The sequence below is a fragment of the Anastrepha obliqua genome, chromosome 6 (assembly GCF_027943255.1).
Source record: "Anastrepha obliqua isolate idAnaObli1 chromosome 6, idAnaObli1_1.0, whole genome shotgun sequence".
NCBI lineage: Eukaryota > Metazoa > Arthropoda > Insecta > Diptera > Tephritidae > Anastrepha > Anastrepha obliqua.
In genome coordinates this window covers 5,911,520-5,925,805 of record NC_072897.1, presented here as the reverse complement: position 1 = coordinate 5,925,805, position 14,286 = coordinate 5,911,520, and positions in this window count along the sequence as shown.

Below are 14,286 nucleotides of genomic sequence, written 5' to 3'. Positions count from 1 at the left end.
AAACGACTGGCGCGCTTTGTTAAACTCGGCCAAAATCGCGTAAGCGGTTATCGCGCCAATTAAGAAAGAGAAGAAGAATTAATCTAGGAAGTTAGGCGACCATAAGTTCGTTGTTATGTAATCATGGACATTTTGGAGCATCCAATCTTGTGTCGCCATCCCTTTGTATGAAGGAGCAGAGTCTTTCGGAAAGATTTTTGAAGTGAAAACTTCTTTAGAATCGTTGGGAGTGATTTGAGACTCGATGAAACGAAAAAGCGACACTACGAAGCGTTATATGTTGATATACGTATATGTGTGTGGCTGCGTACTGCTGAGCCACGCTAGTATAGTGAGTATTGTAGTATGTATACTACACTGCCTATTACTTGCTTTGGTGTTTATTTCAAGCGTCATACGTATGAATGCTAGTACGTATGTGTGCGCGCCTGCGTATTACGGAGCCACGGTGAGCGAGAAGGCATTATGTATACCTAATACTTGCTTAGACCAAGCGTCCTACGAATGTTTGTGTGTATGTTAGTACATCTGTGTAATATACGCGTTACGACGCTCATAATAGCAACCACGTGAGCTGTATTGCGTCCGTATTTTTATATTCGTAAATATTTTCATTTTTAAATATTTACCGCAATTGCAGGCGGTGTTGCAATATACCACAATCAAAATGGCGGTGCTCGTATTGTAACTCCACAGATAGATCTGAATGCACAGCAACTAGATTCACTGTCTGTTCAGCTCTCTAAAGTGGGAGAAATATGTGCATGCGAATCCAGATTGAGCAATGGAAAAACAGTTTTAATTGTGGCAATTTATATTTCACCGAATCAATCAATAAATAGCATCACGGAATTCATTCACGAAAATTTAATAAAGTATACACCAGAAGTATCGCGGATGCTTAGAAAAGATTACGATAAAGTTCCAATGATTTTAAGTGGCGATTTTAACTTAAATTTTGCATTGGACACAGCGGTTCCTTTAATTGACTTTCTCAATACAACATTCAATTTAAAAATGTGTAACAATCGCACTGAATCGACAACACGATCAAAAACAACAATTGACGCGGTATTTCAAAGATATGTTGACAACATCGAGACCAAAGCATTTGTATCATATTTTAGCTATCATAAGCCACTCGTATCATTTGTTGAAATTGAAAACATTGAGGATGAATAATAATAAAATGAAGAAAATAAAATATAATATTTATAGCATTATTATAATGAACCTATAAATATCCCGCTCCTAATGCTGCTTTCGTCTTATTCTCTCTCAGTTTGTTTTACGGAAGGTTTCACTTCTATCGCGTCTAACCGTTAGACTGGTATTTTTTTTATTATATTGTCCCTCCAGTTTAGTTTAGAGTCAATTGTAATGCCTAAGTACTTAGTTTTCGTATAAGTATTCGCGTCCAAGTTTCCAATCTATAATGAGTCTTTGGACACCTTTCTGTTCGAGTAATTGACTTGAATTGTTTTGTTCTATAGTACATATATTCCATTTTTTGAACCAATTCAGTGCTTTGTTTAGGTCGTTTTGTAAATTAGTATGTGCTATATTCGGGTCTCTATGAGATGCCATTAGTATAGTGTCATCTGCAGACGTTGCAATCATGCTATTTCCTGAAGGCGGTTCCGGTAAATCAGCGGTGTAGATGAGATACAGAGGGGGTCCTAATACATTGCTTTGGAGAATTCTTGCGTTCATCGGTTCAATGTATGAGCATGCGTCGTTATATTTAACACAAAATTTTCTCTCTTGAATGTTGACTTTTGCTACGCCGACATATATGTACAGCTACGCATACTTGTTTATTGTTGAAGTCTTTATTAATTTTGTGAATGATTCTGTGCACATGTTGGATTGTCGAATGTTTTCATCTAAATCCGAACTGATGTATTTCTGCTATGAAAGGCTCTATCCGATCAAGGAGTAGCTTCTGAAATATTTTTGATAATGCCGGCAGCAGACTCATTGGTTGGTACAACGATGCAAACGTATCGGCTTTATTAGGCTTTGGGATTGCAATGACTTCGGCAGTTTTCTATGTCTTTGGAAAGTATTTGACCTTTATGGCAGCGTTGAAAACGTTCCTAAGAAAAATTATTGCTCTGTCGGGCACATGCTTTACAATTTTTTCCGAGATGAAAGGATATGTTGTGTTTTAATGTCGTAATTAATTTTTTTATCTCTGTTAGTGAAGTTTTATTGATGATTTGCTTGTTGAATGAGTCAAATCGAAGTCGGTTTTATTTTCATTTTGAAATATATTTTTAAAATACTGAGCTAAACAAGTCGCTTTTTCCGATGAAGTTCGGGCCCATTCTCCGTTTGTGGTTCTTACGTGGGTGGGACGTGTATTAAATATGAATAGTTCGTAGAATTTGTTGCATCAATATTTTTATGGTAATTTTTTAGTTTTTTGGAAATATGGCATAGAAATCTGGGGCACAGCAAAAGAATCAATAGGAGGGTTCCATATGTAGAAGTCCACGAAGTGGGGAAAATTACTGAATGCCATTCACTTGGGAGTGTCCAGGACGATTCTTCTGCTTATCGTTCAAGCAGCTCACAACTTCCGGGATTAGCTCAAGTATCCTTTGGGTAGCTTCCGATAACACTCAACAGATGCGATGGACGGGGCAAGGAATGACAAACATAGGACCTTGCAAGGACTACTACAGCTGCCATGTACTATAAAGGAGCGCAAATTCGGTGTCGGATTTGTTGTGGGAGAGAAACTTCGTCGCCAATCATCCTCATCAAAGCGCGACTTTTTAACATCTCGCTCATTTGCGCCCACCCCGTTTTATTCCTTTTATGAGCACCTAGAACGTTCCTATGAGCGGTGCCTATGTCACGACATAAAAATCGTGCTTGGCGACTTTAACGCCAAAGCGGTCAAGGAGGGAATTTTTGGTCGTACAGCTGGAAAATTCAGTCAGCACAACGAAACATTCGGAAACGGACAGAGGCTGGTCGACTTCGCCGGGGTCCGAAACATGGTAGTCTGCAGCACCAGATTCCAGCATAAAAAGATACACCAAGCTACCTGGCTGTCTCCTAATCGGAAAACACGAAACCAGATCCCTCATGTTGTGATAGATGGAAGACACGCTTCTAGTGTATTAGATGTACGTACGATCCGAATACCCAGCATCGACTCGGATCATTACCTCGTGGCAGCCAAACGACACTCACACCTCTCTGCAGCAGAAAACGTACATCTACCTGCGGAAAGAATGCTGCAATCGACATCGAAAAACTGCAATCACAACAGACACCCAGAAGATTCGTCCCTCGACTCTCACTCCTGCTCTCAGAGAGTACTGCCACTGAGAACAACAAACCCGCATGCACGAGCAATGGAGCAACATTTGTCGTTCTATACCTACCGCCACCGAAGAAGAAATCGGATTCCGGCGAGCCCAAAGAAACAGTTGGCACGACGAGGAATGTCGCAGAAAGAAAAGATGTTGCCTATAGAGCCACGCTGCGATCGGGCGCAACGCGAGCCATATGGGATCGCTACCGGGAGCTTAGAAAGTAAGAGAGTCGTATTAACAGAAAGAAGAAACGAGAGGCCGAAATACGTGATAGCGAGGAGCTTGTGATGCTGGCCAATAGGAACCACCCGACAATTCTACCAGAAAGTTCGGCGGCTTACAGAAGGTTTTAAGACCGGGGCGTTTTCCTGTATCTGCTGAATGACATCCAGAGCATACTTAAATTATGAAGGGAACACTTTTCGAACCTGTTAAATAGTGACTACTGCGTGTGGCACAGAGAATTTGAAGATCCTTAAAACCCAAATCGTTAACGACTGCCGGGCGAGCTATTCAAACATGGCGGCAAGGAGCTGGTAGAGTGCATGCAAAATATGGTCGGATGAAAGCTTGCCTGCCAATTGGAACTTACGTGTGCTCTGCCCCATCCATAAGAAGGGTAATCCTACAGTATGTGCCAATTATCACGGGATTAGTCTTCTAAATATCGCCTATAAGGTTCTAGCGAGCGTATTGTGTGAAAGGTTGAAGCCACCATCAACCAACTAATTGGACCTTATCAGTGTGGCTTTAGACCAGGAAAGTCTACCATCGACCAAATAAAAAAAAAAACGCCAAATCTTGAAGAAGGACCCATGAAAGAAGAATCGACACACACCATCTTTTCGTCGACTTCAAAGCTGCATTCGACAGTACGAAAAGGAGTTATCTGTATGCCGCGATGTCCGAATTTGGTATCCTCACAAAACTAATACGGCTATGCAAGATGACGTGGCTCAACACCAGCAGCGCCGTCAGAATTGGGAAGGACCTCCCCGAGGCGTTTGATACCAAGCGAGGTTTCAGACAGGATGACTTGCTGTCGTGTGACTTCTTTAACCGGATGTTGGAGAGCATCGTACGAGCCGCAGAACTTAAGCGCGTAGACACAATATTTTATAAGAGCGTACAATTGTTGGCGTATGCCGACGATATCGATATCATCGGCCTTAACAACCGCGCTGTTAGTTCTGCCTTCTCCAAACTGGGTAAAGAGGCAAAGCGAATGGGTTTGGTGGTGAACGAGGACAAAACAAAACAAACAGTCGGCGCACTCGCGTATCGGCACCCACGTCACTGTAGGCAGTTATAATTTGGGAACCAGCATTAACACCGATAACAATGTCAGCTTTGAAATCGAACGTAGAATCTATCTTGCTAACAAGTACTACTTTGGACTAAGTAGGCAATTAGGTAGTAAAGTCCTCTCTCGACGAACAAAACTAACACTCTACAAGACTCTCATCATGCCCGTCCTAATGTATGGCGCAGAAGCTTGGACGATGACAACATCCGATGAAGCGACGCTTGGAGTGTTTGAGAGAAAGATTCTGCGTAAGATGTTGGGACCTTTGCACGTTGGCAACGGTGAATATCGCAGACGATGGAACGATGAGCTGTATGAGCTTTACGACGACATAGACATAGCGCAGCGAATAAAGATCCAGCGGCTACGTTGGCTGGGTCATGTCGTCCGAATGGATACAAACGCTCCGGCTTTGAAAATATTCGATGCGGTACCAGCTGGTGGTAGCAGAGAAAGAAGAAGGCCTCCTCTGCTTTGGAAAGATCAGGTGGAGAAGGACTTGGCTTAAGTTGCTGTGTCCAACTGGCGCCGGTTAGCACGAGAAAGAAACGACTGGCGCGCTTTGTTAAACTCGGCCAAAATCGCGTAAGCGGTTATCGCGCCAATTAAGAAAGAGAAGAAGAATTAATCTAGGAAGTTAGGCGGCCATAAGTTCGTTGTTATGTGATCATGGACATTTTCGAGCATCCAATCTTGTGTCGCCATCCCTTTGTATGAAGGAGCAGAGTCTTTCGGAAAGATTTTTGAAGTGAAAACTTCTTTAGAATCGTTGATTTGAGACTCGATGAAACGAAAAAGCGACACTACGAAGCGTTATATGTTGATATACGTGTATGTGTGTGGCTGCGTACTGCTGAGCCACGCTAGTATAGTGAGTATTGTAGTATGTATACTACACTGCCTATTACTTGCTTTGGTGTTTAGTTCAAGCGTCATGCGTATGTATGTTCGTATGTGTGCGCGCCTGCGTATTACGGAGCCACGGTGAGCGAGAAGGCATTATGTATACCTAATACTTGCTTAGACCAAGCGTCCTACGAATGTTTGTGTGTATGTTAGTACATCTGTGTAATATACGCGTTACGACGCTCATAATAGCAACCACGTGAGCTGTATTGCGTCCGTATTTTTATATTCGTAAATATTTTCATTTTTAAATATTTACCGCAATTGCAGGCGGTGTTGCAATATACCACAATCAAAATGGCGGTGCTCGTATTGTAACTCCACAGATAGATCTGAATGCACAGCAACTAGATTCACTGTCTGTTCAGCTCTCTAAAGTGGGAGAAATATGTGCATGCGAATCCAGATTGAGCAATGGAAAAACAGTTTTAATTGTGGCAATTTATATTTCACCGAATCAATCAATAAATAGCATCACGGAATTCATTCACGAAAATTTAATAAAGTATACACCAGAAGTATCGCGGATGCTTAGAAAAGATTACGATAAAGTTCCAATGATTTTAATTGGACACAGCGGTTCCTTTAATTGACTTTCTCAATACAACATTCAATTTAAAAATGTGTAACAATCGCACTGAATCGACAACACGATCAAAAACAACAATTGACGCGGTATTTCAAAGATATGTTGACAACATCGAGACCAAAGCATTTGTATCATATTTTAGCTATCATAAGCCACTCGTATCATTTGTTGAAATTGAAAACATTGAGGATGAATAATAATAAAATGAAGAAAATAAAATATGAACTTTATAGCAATATTATAATGAACCTATAATTATCCCGCTCCTAATGCTGCTTTCGTCTCATTCTCTCTCAGTTTGTTTACGGAAGGTTTCACTTCTATCGCGTCTAACCGTTAGACTGGTACTTTTTTTGGTTTCTCTAGAGCCCAGGTATATGTAGCAGAATTCACTCGAAATCCTTGACTAAAGAACTGTTGTGTCATGACATGTTCTTTGTTGCTTATAACCCCTAAAACCATAACAGTGACTCCAAGCTTCATATGCATGACATTCATAAGTAGGATTGAAAGATAGCCATCTGTAATTTGTGGGGTTGGTCTTTTGGTTTTAGTCAACATTTTTTTCGTTAGAAGTAAGCTATAACATCTCAGGCGTTTCAGGGGGTTTAATTTTGTTTAGTAGGCGTTTCCTCCCTCGCAAGGGCTCTCATTGATTTTGAAAGGTCCTCGCTTGCACTTGTTGAATATATTCTGCAGATCAAATAGTGTTAGAACGTTCCTCGTATTTTTGCGTTTTGCAACAGACTCTGCATCATCGTATGATGCTCCCAATTCACGGCGAACCTTATGAACGAATGAAGAATGAAGAAAATTGGAGATTTCTTAATTGGTTCGATTTGCACATATAGCGACGATAACTGCATGTCTCTTAATTTCTAGAGTTCAGTTGTAGTCCTCCATGTCTTATCTGAAAACGATCAAAATAAAAAAAAATGGCTTAGGGGAGTGATAGCCTTGTATTTATATGCATGTCCTAAACCATCGTATGCACCCTGCACAGTATTGGAGAAAAGTCTACATACACCCAAAATTTTCGTTCGTTTGAAAGTACAAAAAGTTTTTTAAAATGTGTTAATTCAGTTTTATTTCAAACGTTTTTCTAATCACACTTAAGCAACAAAAATGAAAGGTTATACAACAAGAAGCAAAGCTGTATACATAAGTTTTTATTTATTGTTTTCAAACACCGATTTTTTTAGAATCTTTTTAGCGGTAAACATTTATTGACCTGATAACGTTTTTTAATTCGATGTAGCCGGCTGCACGCACCAAAAAATGCGTTGTTATCTTGCTCATACGTCGTTTTCTTGCTCACTCGCCGATATCTTGCTCATTCGCAAACGAGAGCGCGGAACGAACGACAAAGAGGCACAATCGGCCCCCGCGTTCGGCAACGTTCCACATCTGGCTCTCTCCTACTTGAGTGAGCATATATATGTATGGATATGTATGTATATGCGCATATGCATATAAATTCACATATTTGTATTTGCACATGCCTTCTTCCTGTGTGCATGGTAATGAACCATTTCTCTGTTGAGAATAGGACGATGATAGGAAAAGTAGGAAATGAAAGGGAGTGTTTCGAGTGCAATGTGTCTTGAGAAAGTCAAATCGATGATGGTGTTGTTGACTTATGAACGTCTGATGCACAATCGAAATTGAAGATATCTTTCATGAATTTGATAAAATTTTCCACATTTGTGTAAATGTAACTGATCAATTCCATTGCGATTCCATTTACCTCCTTCTCTATATCCATACAAAATATCTATCAAACAAATAAAATTAAAATTTTGTTTTGAAAAATGGAACCATTCGATCAGTATTTTCTTATGACGTTTGTCACGATAAACTACCGTCAGTAAACCGACTTAACAGACAACCTCTTTTTTTTATTTATTTAATTTCAGAAATGAAGACACAATTGTTCTTACTATAAAAGTAAATTTAACAAAGAAAGGAAATTAAGTTTAATATTCTCTTACTCACTAAATACTACAAAGTACTTGCATCGTTATTAACAAATTAAATCAGAATGGACAGTTTAATTGGGCAGAAAAACCTAGTTTAGATAATGTAAAATCGAATTGAATCATTGAGTTCATGAAGAGAGCGAGCAATGGGAGCATTGCAGGCATAATTTGTTCTAAACCTATTCAAATGGAAAGGATATTAAATAAATTAAATAAATATTAAGCAGACAGCGACAAAATCGATCTTCTAGTTTCTAGCTGTTTGATATTATATTAACTAAAAGTAAGCGGGATTTATATGATGGGATAGGTTCAGATAAATTAAAGAAAGAGGGAGGATACTTAAGAAAATTGTTTGAACTCGTTCAATTCTGTCAATAGAGAATTAGTGGTAAGAATCTCCAAATTAACGCAGCATATTATAATACAGATCGAACAAATGCAGAATATAGCAGCTTGATGTCCCGCCCTCCAAATTGAAACAGTAGACCTACCTGCCACAAAACAATGATGGTATGGTGATATGATACTTTTAGTTGCAAAATACAAATTTTCTTTGACAATATTTTAGATACCGACGTGCACTTCAAGATTGGTCGGTATTTACGGACATCATATTTTTACCACTTTTAAAAAATGGAGTCAGCCGTTTTCCAGACTTCGATAAAGACACCAGAGGCTAATGATTTACCTGTATCCAAAATTAACTTGAGAGGCAAGCAGGAGCTGAACAATGTTTGAAAAGAGCAACTGAGACACCATCAGCATCCGTTTTTGTCGAGGGTTTTCGGGCTAAGATACCCTTTCAACATCTTCCAATGACAGGTTCAAACACCCAAAGTTAAGAAACGAGGTAGCATCCAGAGGACAGACCAAGTGTGAACCATGTCCATCTCTTATAAAACTTGATTTAAAACATCAGCAAACAGGTTTACCATTTCACAACGTGTGGAAGCTAATTTATCAATCAGAAAAACAGCAGATGGAACACCAGAACTGGACTTCTTAGATTTAATGTATTGCCAAACAAAAATTCAGACTGGATTTAAGAGGTTATATACCTTGTATTGGACTAAAAAATCGAAATTTTTTTAATGACATATTCTAAAAGTACATCACCTTAAAAATATAAATTCAAAACATCATAATGATCGGAGCACTAGAATGAAAGTTACAGACAGTGGAAGAGCGCAAATTACACTAGCTTACACCAAAAATGGTCCCCGACCAAAAAGCGTTTTTTAGACTAATTTTGAGGTCGCTGAAACCAAAAATGACTTTTATTTTTTTTTCAAAAAACGGTTTCCGAGATATTCTCAAAAAACCTGTTTTTTCTGCAATAGGGCAGTTATTACCAGCAATCTCGAAAACAGTGCGCGCCATTTCTTTGAAGTGCATAAATTTCGAAAGGCACACATATGTATAACCTACATGGCAATATATAATTCGTGTCAATGGAAGTCGTAGTTTTCGCAAAACAGCTGTTGAAAGTTAAAAAAGGCATTTTTGACGTTTTTTACTAAATTATCAAAGTTTATTAACTTTTTACTGGAACAAAAAATTTTTTTATACCGACAAAAGATAAATTTTCTGAAAGACAATTTTGTCACCTACATTTTAAGTCTACCATAAGTTTGTCTGAATCGACGAAAAATTGTAGTAGTTATAACATATTATGTGAATGAAGACAATTTCATCGTCTGTCGTATACACTTTTGATGTATACAATACGGTTGCGAACAAACGTAAATCATGCCAGCCTGCGTATTGAGTCACGCAAAAGAACTGTTCTTAGGCTCACTATAATTAAAAACAGCTTTGATTTTGAATGTCAGCAGTTTCCCAAGCACATCGAGTCAGAAGGGAGAGACAATTAATCAGATAGCATTAAACGATTTATGTCGTGATCTCAACTTATCGAAAGAAAAATCAGAACTCCTAGCTCCACGTCTACAGGAACGCGGTTATTTGGAATCAGATACTAACGTAACGTATTACCGAAACCGCAATAAAAATTTCGAACAGTATTTCTCAAAAACAGAAAATTTTTGCTACTGCACTAATGTTAATAAGTTGTTTGCGGCACTTGGAGAAACTCATGATCCAAACGAGTGGCGTCTATTCATTGATGGTAGAAAGTATAGTGTTAAGGCTGTCTTATTGTATGTACAAAGGCAACAAGAAACCATCGATCCCCGTTGCTCATTCTATGAATGTCAAAGAAACTTATAAGACAATGAAGGAGCTACTTCAATTAATTGACTACAGTTCGTATAACTGGAAAATATGCTGTGACTTGAAAGTTGTCGCTCTACTGACTGGTCTGCAGGATGGCTATACCAAATACAGTTGTTTTTTGTGTCTTTGGAATAGCAGAGCGGATGACAAACATTTCACTCAACAAGTTTGCCCGAAGCGTGTGGAGCATATCGTGGGAAAAAACAACGTTATCAAAAAAGCACTTGTTGAGAAAAAAAGTTATTTCCCCCCCTTTGCATATAAAACTTGGGCTAATGAATAATTTTGTGAAAGCTTTGACAAAAAACCCGGAAAACACAGCCCTTAAATACTTGAAAACCAAGTTCCCAAGATTGTCAACAGAGAAAATCAAAGCGGGTATATTCGTCGGTCCACAGATAAAGAAATTGTTTACAGATACAGAATTTCAACAATGCCTTGACAGTTCCGAAGCTAAAGCTTGGAAAGGTTTCCAAAATGTTGTTCATGGATTCTTGGAAAACAACAGGAGCAACAACGACCGTCAATTGATTCATACAATGATGCAATACTTTAAAACTATTGGTTAGTATTGTAAAACGTACATACTTAAAAAAATATATTTATCATATACATTGATTGGAAAATTATGGGAAAATTTAGAATAAACTTTGTTTTTGTTAACAGGTGCTTGCATGTCGTTAAAAATGCACCTACTTCACAGTCATTTGGATTTTTTCCCTCCGAATTTAGGGGCTAAAAGTGATAAACAAGGCGAGCGATTTCATCAAGATATTGGGACGATTGGAAAGCGTTATGAGGGCTTTTGGGATGAAGGAATTATGAGCGACTACTGCTGGATGCAACTTCGTGAAGATTCCGTGCAACATAAAAGAAGAAGTTTGAGAGTAAAAGCGTATTTTCGACCTCAAACATAGCCATGTCAAAAGCTGCAAAATCACACGTGTTGACTTTATGGGTCATAACTTCTACAATTTTTCGTCGATTCAGACAAACTTAGGCTTAAAATGTAGATGACAAAATGGTCTTTCATAAAACTTATCTTATGTCGGTATAAACAAATTTTTTGTTCCAGAAAAAAGTTAATAAACTTTGATAATTTAGTAAAAAACGTCAAAAATGCCTTTTTTTAACTTTCAACAGCTGTTTTGCGAAAACTACGACTTCCATTGACGAATTATATATTGTCATGTAGGTTATGTGTGTGCCTTTCGAAATTTATGCACTATGCGGGTAATAACTGCACTATTGCACAAACAACAGGTTTTTTGAGAATATCTCGGAGACCGTTCTTAGAAAAAAAAAATAAAAGTCATTTTTGGTTTCACCGACCTCAAATTAGTTTAAAAACGCTTTTTGGTCGAGGACCATTTTGGAAACTGAAAATTTGGAAACTAGTGTTATCCATAAATGAAGTGAACGCAAAACTTTAGACGCGATTGTCTCGAAGTCGTGTTTTTTGAAAATTACCGTCGCGATGATCATTATTTATCAAAAACTATTAGACCGATTTGCACTTTTTTTAATTATTCGAAGTTATATTACAACCTCGTGAAAATGAATGGTGCACTTTTTATAAATATTTGCATAGTTCGCTGAAATTAATTTTTTTTTAATTTTTCAACCCCTCAAAAATCGTTTTGTTGGTGCAAAGCGGTTTTCATATCAGAAAAAAATTTTTTTTGGGTAAGATTCACTAAAAAATATTTTTCTACAATAATCATTTAATTTTTTTGATTTCGCTTGAGTTGCTCATGCGCTACCGTGATCACCGCAAGCCTCTTCTAAAAACGGCGTTTCGGAGGAGGGGCGATACCAACAATAAATAATAACATTTTTTTAAATAAAAACACCAAAATGTATTTTTCGAGAGTTACCCTTCAGTATGATATATACCTCATTTGAATAAAAGTTCTAAAACATATTTAAAAAAAATTATGACAATCGTCCATTTTTTCGGGCTCACAATGTATATAACCCCTTAAGATGGTTTCCACACTTAAAATAAAACTTTTATATAGAAATTTATTTAAACAATAAAATTTGTTTAAGTAATGTTGATACTTACACAAGCTTCCCCTTTTTTGTTTATATTAAACTTCTTAAAAAATTTGTTAGTCGTATTCTTAAGTCGTTTAAGCGTGTTAACCAAGGAAGCTTGTACTGCCTTTATTTAACCCTCCGTTTTACACCCGGTTCCAGCTAGACCTTTTTTGATTTTGTATGTGAATTTATCATATTTCTTTTATAGCTTACGGCTTGTGCTTCTTGGTAGCTTCCTAAAATTTAATTTTGTATCGATGTATGAATACAACTATTTTAACAGGATCCTCGAACAGGACGAAAAAAGGATGTAAAAGGCTGGACTCCTATGCAAAATGTATGGAAACATATGTGATATGATACATTTTTACTAATTTACCTGCTTTTTTTTCTTTTTCATGGTAAATCTATATTTAGACTATCTTATACAACCATTTAGCTCATATGTAATATACAGTGAAACTGAACCCTATGTGATTGTGTGTATTGCTAATATATGTATTTTTCGTCATTTCTTTTTCTCATTCTGTTCATCAGTTGCCCAGTAAACGTTGAACATATAACACGTTAGTGACAAAAAAAATTATTTACGCGCCAAATAGCGCGACATTTACGCGATATCTTTTTTTCGTTTGTTTTGATCATAATGGGTGATGGAGTGGAATTTGTTTATAACACAAGATTACGTAGGAGAAGCGTGGGTATTGATTTTTATGACAGAATTTTTTCGGCTTTGTTGAGTGATATTCGTCGTGATAATAGAGATGAAGAAGACGATGAGGAAGAGGAACCATATGGTGGTGATGATGATCGAGATGTTGATTATTTGCCTAAAGAAGATGCATCTGTTATTGACCAGGAAGAAATAATCGAACCAAATGAAATACTTGACAGTGACGAAGAAATCGAGAATGATTTATTGCATGAGCCAATGGCTACGCCAGAACAAAGTGCTAATGAGCATTCTTTCTACGGCAGAGATGGAACAGAATGGAAGAAAGATGAGCCATGTGCGGCTATTCGTACTCGTCAACATAATATTATGTGATTTCGCTCTGGGCCAAAGCACAAAAACTCCGTTGCTATTGAGGTATTCAACAAATTTTTTACACCCAATATTTCATTCATTATCATTTCGGAAACAAATCGATATGCAAGAGAGGCCATTCAAAAATGGAATGAAATACATCCTGATTCAAAACAAAGAGTTTGGATTAATTTGACTAGCACTGAGCTTGATGCATTTATTGGTATTCTTTTGGTCATGGGTGTAACACACAATAATATGCAGAATGGCTTGGTGCGTGATTACCATTCGGAATTCACAAAGAGAACGTTGGTTCGAATCTCGGTGAAACACCAAAATTAAGAAAAACATTTTTCTAATAGCGGTCGCCCCTCGGCAGGCAATGGCAAACCTCCGAGTGTATTTCTGCCATGAAAAAGCTCCTCATAAAAATATCTGCCGTTCGGAGTCGGCTTGAAACTGTAGGTCCCTCCATTTGTGGAACAACATCAAGACGCACACCACAAATAGGAGGAGGAGCTCGGCCAAAAACCCAAAAAGGGTGTACGCACCAATTATATATATCTATATATATATGTGTTTTATCATCGATTCAGGATTTCGACACGATATATTCGTTTTGATAACAGTCGAACCCGTGAATTTCGCCAAAGAACCGATAAAGCTGCGCCCATTCGTGATATATGGAATATCTTGAATGAAAACCTTAAAGATAATTATGACCCGCATAAAAATATTACTATCGATGAGCAACTATTTCCATATCGAGGCCGAACAAAATTCATGCAATATATTCCATCAAAACCGGCGAAATACGACATAAAAATCTGGTGGGCATGTGACTCCAAAACAAAATATCCGTTGGA